The following is a 14985-nucleotide window of genomic DNA, read 5'->3' on the forward strand; positions in this document are numbered from 1 at the left end:
CGGAGAGGTGGCGGTACGCTCAAGAGCTTTATTCGGAAGTGGCAGTACTGAGTACCGGTGCGTACCGGCCCACTTAAAGCACTGCCCGGATCGCGTTTGCATTCCTGTGTGACTCATGGTGTGAACCAGCCCTTAGCATAGGAAGGTTCGTCTTTGGCACAGAGGATCCTAGTGCAGGAAGGTGCTCAAACAACAAAGAGATAGCAGAACGGGATCCTTATTAGAATGACGCAGTAATTTGTTTCATAAAAAAACAAATAGTACATGTCAGATTCTTGGCAGAAAGCACTTAGAAAATCAGAACACCATAGGGCTGTCAGCAGATTAATAGGTGGAAAGTAAAGCTGTCAGTGGATGTAAACCACTCCTATCTCTTATCTCTCTAGCTGGCTCTGGAGAGATCAGATCCTGGCAAATGTCAAATTGCCCACCAATAGTCAGAGATCTGCACAAGAGCAGTCTGCCTCGTAGCAACCCATAGAAACATAGAAAAGTGACACCAGAAAAAGACCAAGTAGCCCATTGAGACTGCTCATTTTTTTTGGTTAACTTTTTTGTCCAAGTATAGATTTATGTTTGTCCCCAGCATGTTTGAAGCATTTACTGTTGACTGTCTCACTACCTCTACTGGAAGTTTTTTAAAAGCATCAACTACCCTTTCGGTAAAATAATACTTGACTGTTGAGGAACATAAGCCTAAAAAAAATAACCGATGAGTAGGTAACCTTGCCTACCTAAATAACACACACACACAACCATATAGTTGTAAAAGGGCAAGGCCACAGCTTTATTTAAGTATTTGACACAGACAATTTTCCAAGATAAACCATTTGAACCAGTGCCAGTCACAGTTGTACTGTGAGCACATTTTAACATTAGGATAACCAAGTCAAAGAGGGGCCTGTCCTTACCAGAAGTGCTGGACGGACATTAACCAATATTAACTTCCAAACAAGGGCATAGCACATTACGTCAAATTGTTTCGCTGGCAAGGTCCAAAAACCACAGATAAAGCTGTGACAAACCAAGCATAAGGAGGGCGGGTGGGCAGCTCTTCCAGTCGCAGTTCCTTAAAGGCACTATTTTATCACAGAAACAACCTTTTATTTGAATTCAGGCTCCACCCCTTCACCTCATGTCCTGTAGCCAGTCAAACGCCAGCTAATTTTTTTGATGCAAGTTACCACGCCCATGTCCTGGCCATGCCCCCAACAGTCAAGGCCCCCTTTTCTTATTAGGGTCAAGGGGCCTTCATTCTAGAATTAGTTTTGAACTTTCCTCCAGGTAGTTTGAGGTCATGTCCCCGTGTTCTTGGTTTTGGCTTCATATTGGAAAAAACTGCCCTCCTGAGCCTTATTCACCTCTTTAATGTATTTAAAGGTTTCAGTCATGTCTTCCATTTCCCTTCTTTCTTCCAGACTGTAAATAATAAATTCCTGAAGTCTCTCCCGATATTTTTTATCCCCCAAACCTTTCACCATGTTTGTTACCCATCTCTGGACTCTTATCAATATATTTTTGTAAGTGAGGTCTCCAAAATGATCCATATAGGGGAATCAGAACCTCCTTCCTCCTGCTGGTGGTCCCTCTAGTGATCCTAGAATTATATTCACTTTCCCCATTGTCTGGTCACACTGTTTGCTCATTTTTCAGTCATCTGAAATGAGTACCCCCAAATTTTTTTCTTCTGTAGTGCTCTCTCTCAAGAGATTTTTTTCCCTAGATGAGTGCTGTGGGGGGGGGGGGGGGGGCTGGTAGGTAGGGGTGCTAGGAAGGGGGGCTGGAAGAGGGTTTTCATCCTTGTTTGTTTCTTTGTCAAACACCTGCCCCTTTGGGCAAATAGCTGCATTTAAATAGGGCAGCACGGGCGGGGGCCAATGTCCACTTCATGCGGATGCTAGAGACCGTCCATTGTTGGAACTGAACCTTGTACTGCGCTTCACTGGTCTGTGTGCATTTTCTAGTGCAATGAGGCGTAACATTTACTTAAGCCCAATGATAAACATGTAATATATTGCAGCTTTCCAAGTCTTAGATGTGGTGGTTGCATTTGTTTTCTTTTTTTAGGCTTTCTTTCCTTTATTTTCACTGTGTGAACTGGCCAGTAAAATGCTTTCTGTCTTAGAGTGCCTCCACTCTGGATGGAAGAGCAATGGAGACAGCTACTTTGTAATTCTGACTAGCATGTGGGCGGGGCCTATTTGCCCTGCATGTGGTGGTACCTTTTTCCATGTACGTGCTAATCAATGCCCGGGACCAGGCGGGGCCACGTTCATGTAAAAATCAACAATATGGCGTAGATGAGTACCCCAGCTTGGAGATGAGCCGTGCACTGTGTGGAGTTGTTAAAAATTAACAAATATGTCATACTTACCTGCTCTGTGCAATGGTTTTGCACAGAGTAACCCCCGATCCTTCTCTTCCTGGTCCCCAGCCCCCCCCCCCCAAAGCAAGCCCCTTGGCCAAGTGCCCCCAAAGCAAGCCCCTTACTATAAGACAATCATGCATACTCACTCCCAAGCCGGCTCCCTGTATCCATAAGACACAGAGAGCACAGCTCAGCTTCACCCTTCACCCCCACCACTTCACTGGCTGTGACTGACAGCAGCAGAAGGCAATGGCATCTCCGCCAACCAGGAGGGAGAGATCCAGAGAGCCTCTGCTCTCTTACACATCACTGTATTGAGATCGGGATTGGGTAAGTATAAGGTTGGGCTGAGGAGGGAGCTGCACACTGAAGGTTTTTTTACCTTCATGCATAGAATCCATGAAAGTAAAAAACCTTCAGCTTTTACAACCACTTTAAATGTCCCTCTGTAAAACATGATACTGCCCCATGTTACTACACACATTACTCCTTGCATGTTGCATTTAGGAGGGACATTACTGAGCCCATGCCCTTTCCACCAGTCCAGCATTCCTTTGCCACCTCACTCCCAGTGACAGAAGAGGGTCCCGCCAAGCACTTAATGCGGACCTCACATGTGCTCTCACTTATCTTCTTCATTCTACCATACATGCGGGCAGGTACATGGGGTCTCCGTACCGCTGGTTTGTTCTCAGATACTTTGTGGAATTGTCTGCTAGGGGGGGAGCCAGATCACCAACCCCCCCTCACTACTGGAGGACCTGTCACCTTTGCCAGGTACAACGCTTTATGACAGGCTGCCTTTACACTCCCTACTGTACTAGTTCTTGGCTACCCGTGGCAACTGCTCTCCAACTCTCCTGCCTAATTAACCTTTAATGGTGGCCTTTCTTTGTACCCATATTTGCTTTACAGACCCTGTTCTGCTGATACACCATATTAGACCATGCACCCCTTGAGTAACTTCAGAACAGGCTTAGGACGTTTTAAAAATTTTACTGAAAACTCTCTCTCATGGCAATGTCCATACAAATGAAATGAAGGTCTATCCCTAACTGACTGAACTGAGACTACCCATGCATACCTTAATAAGGTGCAAGTCCATACTTGGTGTCCTCAAAAAGCTTGGCAGATGCTTCTGATGTTTGGTGTTCCATGGGACTACATAGTATCCCATGTGCAGTGGCAGTCCTGGGACTCAGCCTTCCCCCCTCTTTAAATATGCACAGAGAAGGAAGGAAGGGTATAAAAAGCCTGGCAAAGGAGCCCAAACCCAATTAACTGTAGCACTGTAGGGCTTGCTGTGTGATGACTTTTTGGGTCTCCCTCTGATTACCTGCAGACAGTCACTAGGGGACTTTTCACACATCCACCCTTACTCCTGTTTGCTCGTTACTTAACTACATGCCGCCCGTCCACCGTCAATTGACGGCGGAGCGGCGCGACCATTATCCTGGGAAGACGTCATATGACGTGATCCCAGGAAACAGGGCAGGCGCGCGATCGCGTGCGCGCCGCCCTGCACTGCCGGTGTCGGGGTGTCCCCGGGACACCCCCCGTCACCGGCAGGGGGGAAACAGCCAATGGGTGTGGCTGTTTCCCACGTGATCGGCTGTGTTCCAATGACACAGCCGATCACAATGGAGGCGCCCGGGAGATGACCGCGCATGCACGATTGGGAGCACGCAGCGCGGTCATGTCGGTGGCACTGTGTTCTGTAGGAACACAGCTGTCACCGGCAGTAGTAAACAGTCACTGACAGTGACTGTTTACTATGTGATCGGCTGTGAATCCATTCACAGCCGATCACAAAATGTAAACAAAGAGCAGTAACTGACTGTTACTAGCTCTTCTCCCCTCATACAGTTTCCAGTGTGAGGGGAGAAGAGCTAGAAACAGTGAGTTACTGCTCTGTGTACCTGTAAAAAGTAAAATCACACTAAAATCACACTAATAAAGGTCCCCACACAGTCCTCAGCCCCCCCCCCCCAATGTCACCTGTCACCCAACAGTCACCTCATCAGTGCCCAGAAATTGACACCCATAACGTTCACATGTGAGCGTAGCGATCGCGGGTAGAATCACCGCGATTCTGCCCGCGATCCGGAAATCATTGCAAATTGCGGGACGCCTGCGCGTTGCCCGTTTTTTGCAATAGCACCCCAAACGCTATGCGATGTTGCCGCCATTTCCGCCTGCCGAATCGCGGTAACATCGCGCAAACAACGCATGACGCCCAAAAAAGGTACAAGAGCTTCTTTGGGGCGTCATGCGTTGTTTGCGTGATGTTACCTTGATTCGGCAGGCGGAAATCGCAGCAACATCGCACAGCGTTTGGGGTGCTATTGCAAATCACGGGCAACGCACAGGCATCCCGCAATTTGCAATGATTTCTGGATCGCGGGCAGAATCACTGTGATTCTGCCCGCGATCGCTACGCTCACATGGGAACGTAGCCTAAAGTTCACCGGTCACCAGAGACTGCCATCAGTACCGCCGTGCACCATCGCCCGTCACCTGTCACCCATCAGTGACCATCGCCCGTCACCTGTCACCCCATCAATCACCGTCACCTGTCACCCCATCAGTCATCATCATCTGTCACCCTATCAATCATCGTCACTTGTCACCCCATCAGTGATCGTCACTTGTCACCCCATCAATCATCGTCACATGTCACCCCAAAAGTGATTGTCATCTGTCACCCCATCAATCATCGTCACTTGTCACCTCATCAATCATCGTCACCTGTCACCTCATCAATCATTGTCACCTGTCAACCCATCAGTCATCGTCACCTGTCACCCCATCAGTCATCGTCACCTGTCACCCCATCAGTCATTGTCACCTGTCACCCCATCAGTCATCATCACCTGTCACCCCATCAGTCATCGTCACCTGTTTGCCATATACATGCAATCACTTACTGACCACCTAACGACTATATGCGTCGGCCATTAAAAGCTAAATACTGGGGTTATGGCAGCAGATAGCCCCCATAACCCCGGTATTTTTTAAAATGGCGGGCGGTCGGCTTTCAGATAAGGGTGGTCCCAATGGCGGATTCGCCGTGAAATTACCCTTACGGTGCAGGGGAAGAGGTGCCCCCCCCCTCCCGCCGCATCCCAGATGTTTTCCCAGCTTACCGGACCCGCCGGCAGCGGGGAAAACTATCCGGTCCCGGATCCTCAGAGACAGGAAGTCGAGTGAGGGCAAGATGGCCCTCACTCGACTCTATGGTCTTGGAGGACCGGAGCTACGTCAAAAGACGTTGCCTAGCAACCGGTTTAAAGCGGTTGTAAACCCTATAAAAAAAAAAATAAAAAAAAAAAACCTGCAAGACAAAGGCATAATGAGCTAGTATGCATCGCATACTAGCCCATTATGTTTAACTTACCTTAAAACGAAGCCCCGACACGGACCCCCGGACATCGATGCGGGCGCTGCCATGATCCCTCGTCGTCTCTTCCGGGTTCGGCGGCTCCGGCGCGCTGTTTGGCCGGAAGAGACGGCTCCAGCGCGCTGATTGGCCGGAGCCGCGATGACGTCACTCCCGCGCATGCGCGCGGGAGTGATTTTTCCGGCAAGCTCCCGGCAAGTTAATTGAAGGTCCCCCCGGACCTTCAGAGCGCATGCGCCGCTCGCGCGAGCGGCTGCATGCACTGTAAATATCTCCTAAACCGTGCCGGTTTAGGAGATATTATTTGTACCTACAGGTAAGCCTTATTATAGGCTTACCTGTAGGTAAAAGTGTCAAAAAGCGGGATACAACCGCTTTAAAGGGCCGCTTTTTTTTTTTCCTCTTTCAACAATTTTTTTTTTTTTCTTTTTTAGTGTACTTGTGAGGTGTGAGGTCTTTTTGACCCCAGATCTCACAATAAAGAGGACCTGTCATGCCTATTTCTATTACAAGGGATGTTTACATTCCTTGCAATAGGAATAAAAATGATCAAAACATTTTTTTTTAAACTGTGTAAAAATAAAAAAATAATAAATAAAATAAATAGGAAAAAAAAAAAATTAAAGCGCCCTGTCCCCGTTAGCTCGCGCGCAGAAGCAAACGCATACGCAAGTCCCGCCCTCATATGTAAACGGTGCTCAAACCATACATGTGAGGTATCGCCGCGATCGTTAGAGCGAGAGCAATAATTTGAGCCCTAGATCTCCTCTGTAACTCTAAGCTAGTAACCTGCAGAAATGTTTAAAATGTTGCCTATGGGGATTTTTAAGTACCAATGTTTGGCGCCATTCTGTGAGCATGCGCAATTTTGAAGCATGACATGTTGGGTATCTAATTACTCGGCGTAACATTATCTTTCACATTATGGAAAAAAATTTGGCTAAATTTACTGTTTTCTTATTTTTTAGTTAAAAAAAGTGAATTTTTTTCAAAAAAATCGCATTTGGAAGACTGCTACGCAAATATGGTGTGATAAAAAATATTGCAACGATCTCCATTTTATTCTCTAGGGTCTCTTCTAAAAAAAAATATATAATGTTTGGGGGTTCCAAGTAGTTTTCTAGCAAAAAAAATGATTTTAGCTTGTAAACACCAAGTGTCAAAAATAGGCCCAGTCTTAAAGTGGATAAATGGACAACTTTGTGTAAAGCGCTACTTGGATGTTAGGCCTATGTATGTGGCCAGGCTGTGAAAAAGTGTTACACATGTGGTATCGCCATACTCAGGAGGAATAGCAGAATGTATTTTGGGGTGCAATTTTTGCTATGTACATGCTATGTGTTAGAAATATTGCATAAATGTACAGCTTTGTGTAAAAAAAAAATGTGTTTTCATTTTCTTTCCACATTTTCCAAAAACTTGTGGAAAAAAATGACATATTCAAAAGACTCATTATGCCTCAAAAATTATACGTTGGGCTGTTTGCTTTCCAAAATGGGGTCATTTTATGGGGGTTTCCATTGTCCTGGTGCTCCAGGGCCTTCAAAAGTGTGATAGGTTGTCAGGAAATTATATGTGTAATTTGTGCTCCTAGAATGCCGGACGCTGCTACTTGGATGTTAGGCCTCTGTATGTGGCCAGGCTGTGAAAAAGTCTCACACATGTGGTATCGCCATACTCAGGAGGAGTAGTAGAATGTGTTTTTGGGTGTAGTTGCAAGTATACATATGCTGTGTGAGAGAAATAACCTGTTAATACGTCAATTTGTAAAAAAAAAAAAAAATAAATCTTCATTTTGCAAAGAGTTGTGGGAAAAAATGACAACTTCAAAAAACTCACCATGCCCCTTATTAAATACCTTGGAATGTCTACTTTCCAAAAAGGGGTCATTTCGGGGGTATTTGTACTTTCCTGACTTTTTAGTGTCTCAAGAAATGATATAGGCCTTCAGTACATCAGGTGTGGTCAAGTGTGATCAATTTTCAATGATTAGCACCATAACTTGTGGACTCTATAACTTTCACAAAGACCAAATAATATACACTTATTTGGGTTATTTTTACCAAAGATAAGTAGCAGTATAAATTTTGGCCAAAATTTGTGAAGAAAAATTACTCATTTGCTAAATTTTATGACAGAAACAAAGAAAAATGCGTTTTTTCACAATATTTTCAGTCTTTTTTTATTTATAGCACAAAAAATAAAAAACCCAGTAGTGATTAAATACCATCAAAATAAAGCTCTATTTCTGTGAAAAAAAGGACACAAATTTTTTATGGGTACAGTGTTGCATGACTGAGTAATTGTCATTCAAAGTGTGAGAGCGCTGAAAGCTGAAAATCAGTCTGGGCAGGAAGGGGGTGAAAGTGCACTGTAGGCAAGTGGTTAATAAACAGTCCAGGGCATTTAGTTTTATATTTATTGTAGAATTTGGATGGAAGAAGGGAATAGTGGGATACTCCAACTTACAATAATCACAGTAGATAAGGACATCTCTCACTTTGCCTTATCAGGTTATTTGTGGAAGCAGACACGCTGCTTTAACCATACTGCCACTTGTATGTAAGAATAAGGTCCTCTTGCTCTCTCTAGCAGTAGACTTGATGCAAATACATTATCTTCAGGACACTCTCTAGCATCCCCTTGATTGAAACCCGTCCACTGACTCTTCTAGCAGAAGGGGGTGGCCCTCTCAGGATAGGCCCAGGACACAGATCTGTACTCACTGTTGACAAAATCAGATCCTTTCCAGTGTCTCTCTTCCAGTCAGCTTTGCAGGACCTCTGGGTTCAGCTTCTGAAGCTGCATGGCAGCTTCTACAGAGGAGGGGCAGCCGCCTCCTCCCTCCGGGACCCCACTCTAAAGCTAATAGACCCCAAGCACATGTTCCCTTGGTATTCATGCAATACCCCAGCATGCACCAAGGCACTTTCCTGTGCCAATCACCAGGGCTGTAAAAATGCCTGTTTCCTCCCACTGTCCAATATGTCTCCCTATTGAACCAGTGTGAAACATTTCAGACAAGCTGAGCTGCACCTGAGCACCATGAGCAGACCCTACCAATGGTTCCTGCTCCCTGGTAGGCAGAGAGCAATATAAATTTACCTGGCAATCTCTCTGGTAGGGCATAAAGACCCGAAAAGTATACTCTCTCTTCTAGCACCTACCTAGGAGGGTGCTACATAACACCTTCCCATCCTGGGAAGGATAATCTAATATTGCTAAAACAGAACCTTCACTGTAGGCACCTGCCTACAAGCAGATTAGATGGACTTGACTAATGAATTATTTACAAACTCCAGTTAACACATTTTAAAGTGGAAGCAAAGCCTCACACTAACTATTCTTAAATATATGCCTTCCCCCTTCCTCTTACCCATACTGCATTTCGTTTGTAAAAAAGATACATGTTCCTTACTATGTTTAATTCCTGTGTGAGCAGCGGCTGCAGAGGACGGGAGGGAGTGCTGACAATTGCTGAGCCATATGAGCCAATAAGCGTGTTACACACTTTTGCAAGTGTCAGGCACCTTTTTTTTTTTTTTTTTTTTAGCATTAATGCATTCTCTGAATTAAGGTAAAAAAAACACTATATTTTCTAGTGCTCCCTGTCCCTAAACACTTGCCTGACTCCTGTAACCACTTCAGCGCTCTCAGCTGCAGCACCCCTGCCCTCACTTCCTGCTTTCACAGGAGACACTGAGGTCAGTGGAGCCATAGGCTCCTGCTCCTGTCAATCAAGCTCCTGTGGGAATGGACCTGGGGCATTGCTTATTAGCGCTGTGTGTGAACGAACACAGCCCAGCTCGACTTGCTATGCAAAGTAAACTGAAAGGATGTATTGTATTGTATGGCAAGGCTGTTAAATAAGGCATGAATCCATAAACAGTCGAACATGTGTAAAGACGCTGTATTAGACAATGTGAACACCTAGCCATAGGATGGTGATCAACTGAGCTGTAATAATGCTAAACCCAAATATAACTAGTGCAAACAGGGTTAAAAGTATAAACATCAACTACCCCAAAAAAGGTCCTTGTGTGCACACTACGCACACATAACCCCAACAGTGGGTGGATGTACACGTTCCTGACAAAGGCACACCTCTGGAGGTGGCTACAAGTACCTGGCACCTATTTGTTAGTATTAGCTGACTACCATCGGGGCCATTCTATGAGGTGGTGCATGTAAAGCTGTCCCTTGTAAAGGATGCCGGATGGGCTGCTAAACAAGGAGCAGTCTCTATTGCATTTGCTGTGTAAGGGTAGAGATGAGCAAAGATGATTCAGTTCACCACTCCTGGCATGCAACAGGTCCAGCTTGGCAGTCTGCTGTCCCAGAAGTCTCAGGTCCTCATGATTAAGTCCTCACAAGGCTCAGTCTCTTCTGGTGTAGTCAACAGGTCTCCCAAGCTCTGGTCCTAGCTTAATGAAAGACCTTTCTGTGGCTCAGTCCCCAGGCTCTCTCTCAGGCCCAGTCTCTCTGAATGCAGGCACAGGCAGGCAGGAACAACAGGTCTATAACCCACAGCCTGCAGCACAAGACGCTCCCTCTATCCCTTACACCAGCTCTTTGAGGCTGGCTCTTTGGCCTCCTCTCCCCAGAGCAGGTTCACACTTCCTAGCTCCCCACTGTTCTCTCCAGATTCCCACAGAATTGCTGAGTAAAAATGATCTCTCTTTCTTTTGTGGGCAGAGACTCTTGGGTATTGAAGTTCCATTAGCCTCCAATCACTTGTCATGTATAGTGCTCCTTTAGGACTACATATCCAACTGTCCTTTGAGCTGTTGTGTCATCCAGGGGGAGGAGATGGGCGGCTGCACCAACAGCTCTCCTTATCTATGTGCATGACAATCTGAGTAGTAAGGTCGACGACCTTATCTATTTGAATTGTACTGCGCTGATTGGGGACTACATGACTCAAGATCCTCCTCCCTGCAACATTATTAAGTCTCTGCCTCACAGACTCACAGCTGCTGCCAGTTAATACCCACATAAATGTACATCTTTCAATTACAGCGTGCGAGAAGGTATAATTGACTCTGTGTGGCTCTGAGTTATCAAACCCTCCTCTGAACCACCCTGTATACTACACATTTAAGCATTGACCTCTATCCAAGATGTGCTCTGAGGGCCAGTTCACACCATAGAAATGTAGCATGTTCTACTTTTTTCTGGAATGCACTTGAACTCCAAACACTGTTGTGAACTGTGCCACTGAAAACCGTATAACCTACTTTCCATGCGTTTTTGATGCAGAAAAAAAAACGCACTGGACTGCATGTGGTGTGAATTGGTCCTTAATGTAAGGGAACTATTATTAGGGGGATTCAGGAAGAAGATCTCAGACCAGCATTTGTGCATGGGCTGTTTGGTTAGTTTCCCATATAGAGAAACTCAAATTGGAGACTGTTGTACATGATTTTTGTGGGTAATGCTCGCCATACACTATACAGAAAATCGGCCAAAATTCGGTCATTTGGACAGTTCTTTCGTTTTTCGGCCAGTTAATGGGCATGAATCAGTAATCAGTTGTGAGGTTTTTGAGCCAAAAAACAAAGGACAAGTTTGGAAATGTTCTGCCGAACGATAAATTGAAAGGTTAATGTGTTTCTCATCCAAACTGTTTGCACTAGGCATATGGGATAAACAAACAAGAAACTGATTTAACTACTTTAAGACCGGAAGGATTTCCCCCCTTAATGACCAGGCCCTATTTTGCGATTCGGCACTGCGTTACTTTAACGGACAATTGCGCAGTCGTGCGATGCTGTACCCAAATAAAATTGACGTCCTTTTTTTCCCCAAAAATAGAGCTTTCTTTCGGTGGTATTTGATCACCTGTGCAATTTTTTGCGTTATAAACAAAAAAAAAGAGCGAAATTATTTTTCACATTCTGCTATATGACATTCTCAAAACTGTAAAAATCTAAAATTTTTAACATTTTAGGCCAATTTTGTTTTCTGCTACATATTTTTGGTTTGCGCAAAAGTTATCGCGCCTACTAACTACAGGAAAAAAATTTAATTGTTTTTTTTTACTAGTAATGGTGGCGATCTGCGATTTTTTTTGCGGGACTGAGACATTGCGGCAGACAGATTGGACCCCTAACTGACATTTTTTACACTTTTGGGGGGACCAGTGACATTACTACATTAATCAGTGCTAAAAATATGCACTGTTACTGTAATAATGACACTGGCAGGGAAGGGGTTAACAGTATAGGCGATCAAGGGGTTAAATGTGAGCCTACGGGAGTGATTACAACTGTGGGGGGGGGGGGCGTGGCTTCTGAAATGACCATAGAGACATGTGATCCTACATAGAAGGATCACATGGGCTCTATGACCGTTCCAGGGAGAAGAACGGTCGGCTGTGTTTACAACAGCCGACCATCCTTCTCTCAAAGCGGGGAGCGATCGCAGGTGTCAGAGCCGCCTGACACATGCATTGGCTTTCCCACTAACGATCGGGGGCGGGAGCGTGCCGCCGGCGGCACGCGCTCGCCTCCTAGCTGCCACCAGGTGGGCAACATATCCATACGTTGTTTTGCCTGTACGAGCCACTCTGCAGCCGCATACATATAGTAAGCAGTCGACAAGTGATTAATTTATGTCCATTGAACAATTTATCAGTCATTACCTGATGACACGATCATTTGCTCTCACAGCCAATTGTTTCGTTTTTCGAAAATAAATTTGAACGATTTTTCGTATAGTGTATGGCCAGCATTAGGGAGGTTAAGACACCAGTCAGTTTTCTTTTTGGCCACCTGTTTCTTCTTTGGGAGAATTTCCTGTACTTCCTGTCCCTCTGCAACAACAGGAAGTGAGAGGAAATCCCTTTAAAGCGAGGGGAATTCCTAGTTGTCACTGACCTGCTATCCTCTATTCCTGTTCTGGTGACTCATACTTTGTAAATTATTCTTTTTTTTTCACTTTCACTCTCGGTGATATCTGTAAACAGGACAAATGGAGAAAGTAAATCTCCATAAAAGGGGACACAGACAGCAATAAAAAACTGACAGGTGTTCTAATCCTTCTCCAATCTATCCAAAATTAAAAAAAAAAAAGTTTTACCTTTTAGATATATTTTAAAGAAAAACTTCAGCCAAATATATTAAGATAAAAAGGACTACCCCATTTAAATACAAATGATGAAACCAACTTGTGCTGCAATATTCAGCTTCGATGCAGCATTTTTTTTCGGCTACTTGATGTTTCCAGTCTGATGACCATCATCATTCAACCCACTTCCTCTGAACCCGGGTTGTCCTGGACCTGCTACATCCTGCAACTGGACAGTGAAAGGAGAAGCAGCACAGTGATTAATTAATCTCTCACTCTACTCTCTCCCCCTATCAGCCTACTTCTTGTCAGCTGATTGGCTCTTTGTCTGCTTCCTTCTCTCACACTTCAGCCCTGTTGTAAAAGGACTGCCAGAGGCTGATACATGGTAAAATTTGTTTACTTATACTTCTTGCATTAAAAGAAAGTTATGTTTGTATTAAATTTAGAAAAAGGGTACCACATCCCGGGGAATGTCTATATCATAGAGTAAGGGGATAGGGAAGGGGAATCTTGGGACTATCCCCTTACTTCTTGCATTAAAAAAAAAATACATTTAATTATTACAGAGCTTCATGAAGTGATGATTTGTCTTTTTGATCTACCTAGAGAGAAAGTATACTAGATATACACTATATTACCAAAAATACTGGGATGCCTGCCTTTACATGCACATGATACTTTAATAGCACCCCAGTCTTAGCCCGTAGGGTTCAATTTTGAGTGTTTGACCATTCTTCCAGAAACAAATTTGTGAGGTCAGGCACTTGAGAAGAGAAGGCCTGGCTCGCAGTCTCTGCTCTAAATTACCCCAAATGTGTTCTATCAAATTGAGGTCAGGACTATGTGCAGGCGAGTCAAGATTCCCCACCCAAAACTCGCTCACCCATGTCTTTATGGACCTTGCTTTGTGCACTGGTGCACAGCCATGTTGGAACAGGAAGGGGCCAACCCCAAACTGTTCCCACAATGTTGGGAGCATTAAATTGTCCAAAATGTCTTGGTATGCTGACGCCTTACAAGTTTCCTTCACTGGAACTGAAGTGCAAAGCCAAACCCTTCCTCCAAATGATTTGGACAAGTGCACAAAGCAAGGTCCATTAAGACATGGATGAGCGAGTTTGGGGTGGAGGAATTTGACTGGCCTGCACATAGTCCTTACCTCAACCCAATAGAACTCCCTTTGGAGGAATTAGAGAGCTGACTGTGAGCCAGGACTTCTCATCCAACATCAGTGCCTGACCTCACAAATGTGCCTCTGGAAGAATGGTCAAACATTCCATAGACACACTCCTAAATCTTGTGGACAGCCTTCCCAGAAGAGTTGAAGCTGTTATAGCTGCAAAGGGTGGGCCAACTCAATATTGAACCCTACAGACTAAGACTGGGATGGCATTAACCATTGCCGACCGCCTCCTGTAGATTTACTGTGGCAGGCTGGCTCGTACAGGCAAAACAGAGTAGATCTACGTCGCTCGCCTGGGAGGAGCTAAGGGGCGAGTGCGCGCCGCCGATGGCGCGCTCCCGCCCCTGATCATCATCAGGGAAGCCGATTTACAGGTCAGGCGGCTCCAATCGCCGCCTGATACCTACGATCGCTCCCCGCTGAGAGAGAAGGATGGCTGGCTGTTGTAAACACAGCCGACCGTCCTTCTCCCTGCAATGATCACAGAGCTCCTGTGATCCTGCTATATAGGATCACAGGTCTCTGTGATCATTTCAGAAGCCCAACCCCCATACAGTTAGAATCACTCCCCTAGGGTCACATTTAACCCCTTGATCACCTATACTGTTAACCCCTTCCCTGCCAGTGTCATTATTACAGTAACAGTGCATATTTTTAGCACTGATTACTGTAGTAATGTCACTGGTACCGCCAAAAGTGTCAAAAATGTCAGTTAGGGGTCAGATCTGTCTGCCGCAATGTCGCGGTCCAGCAAAAAATTGCAGATCGACGCCATTAAGTAAAAAAAAAAACATTAAAAATGACATAAATCTTTCCCGTAGTTAGTAGACGCGATAACTTTTGTGCAAACCAATCAAAATACGCTTATTGCTATTTTTTTTTTACCAAAAATATGTAGCAGAAAACAAATTGGCCTAAAATTTTGATTTTTACATTTTTTTTTTTAAGAATGTCATATAGCAG

The sequence above is a fragment of the Pelophylax lessonae genome (assembly GCF_965119305.1).
Source record: "Pelophylax lessonae genome assembly, chromosome: 4".
Taxonomy (NCBI): Eukaryota; Metazoa; Chordata; class Amphibia; order Anura; family Ranidae; genus Pelophylax; species Pelophylax lessonae.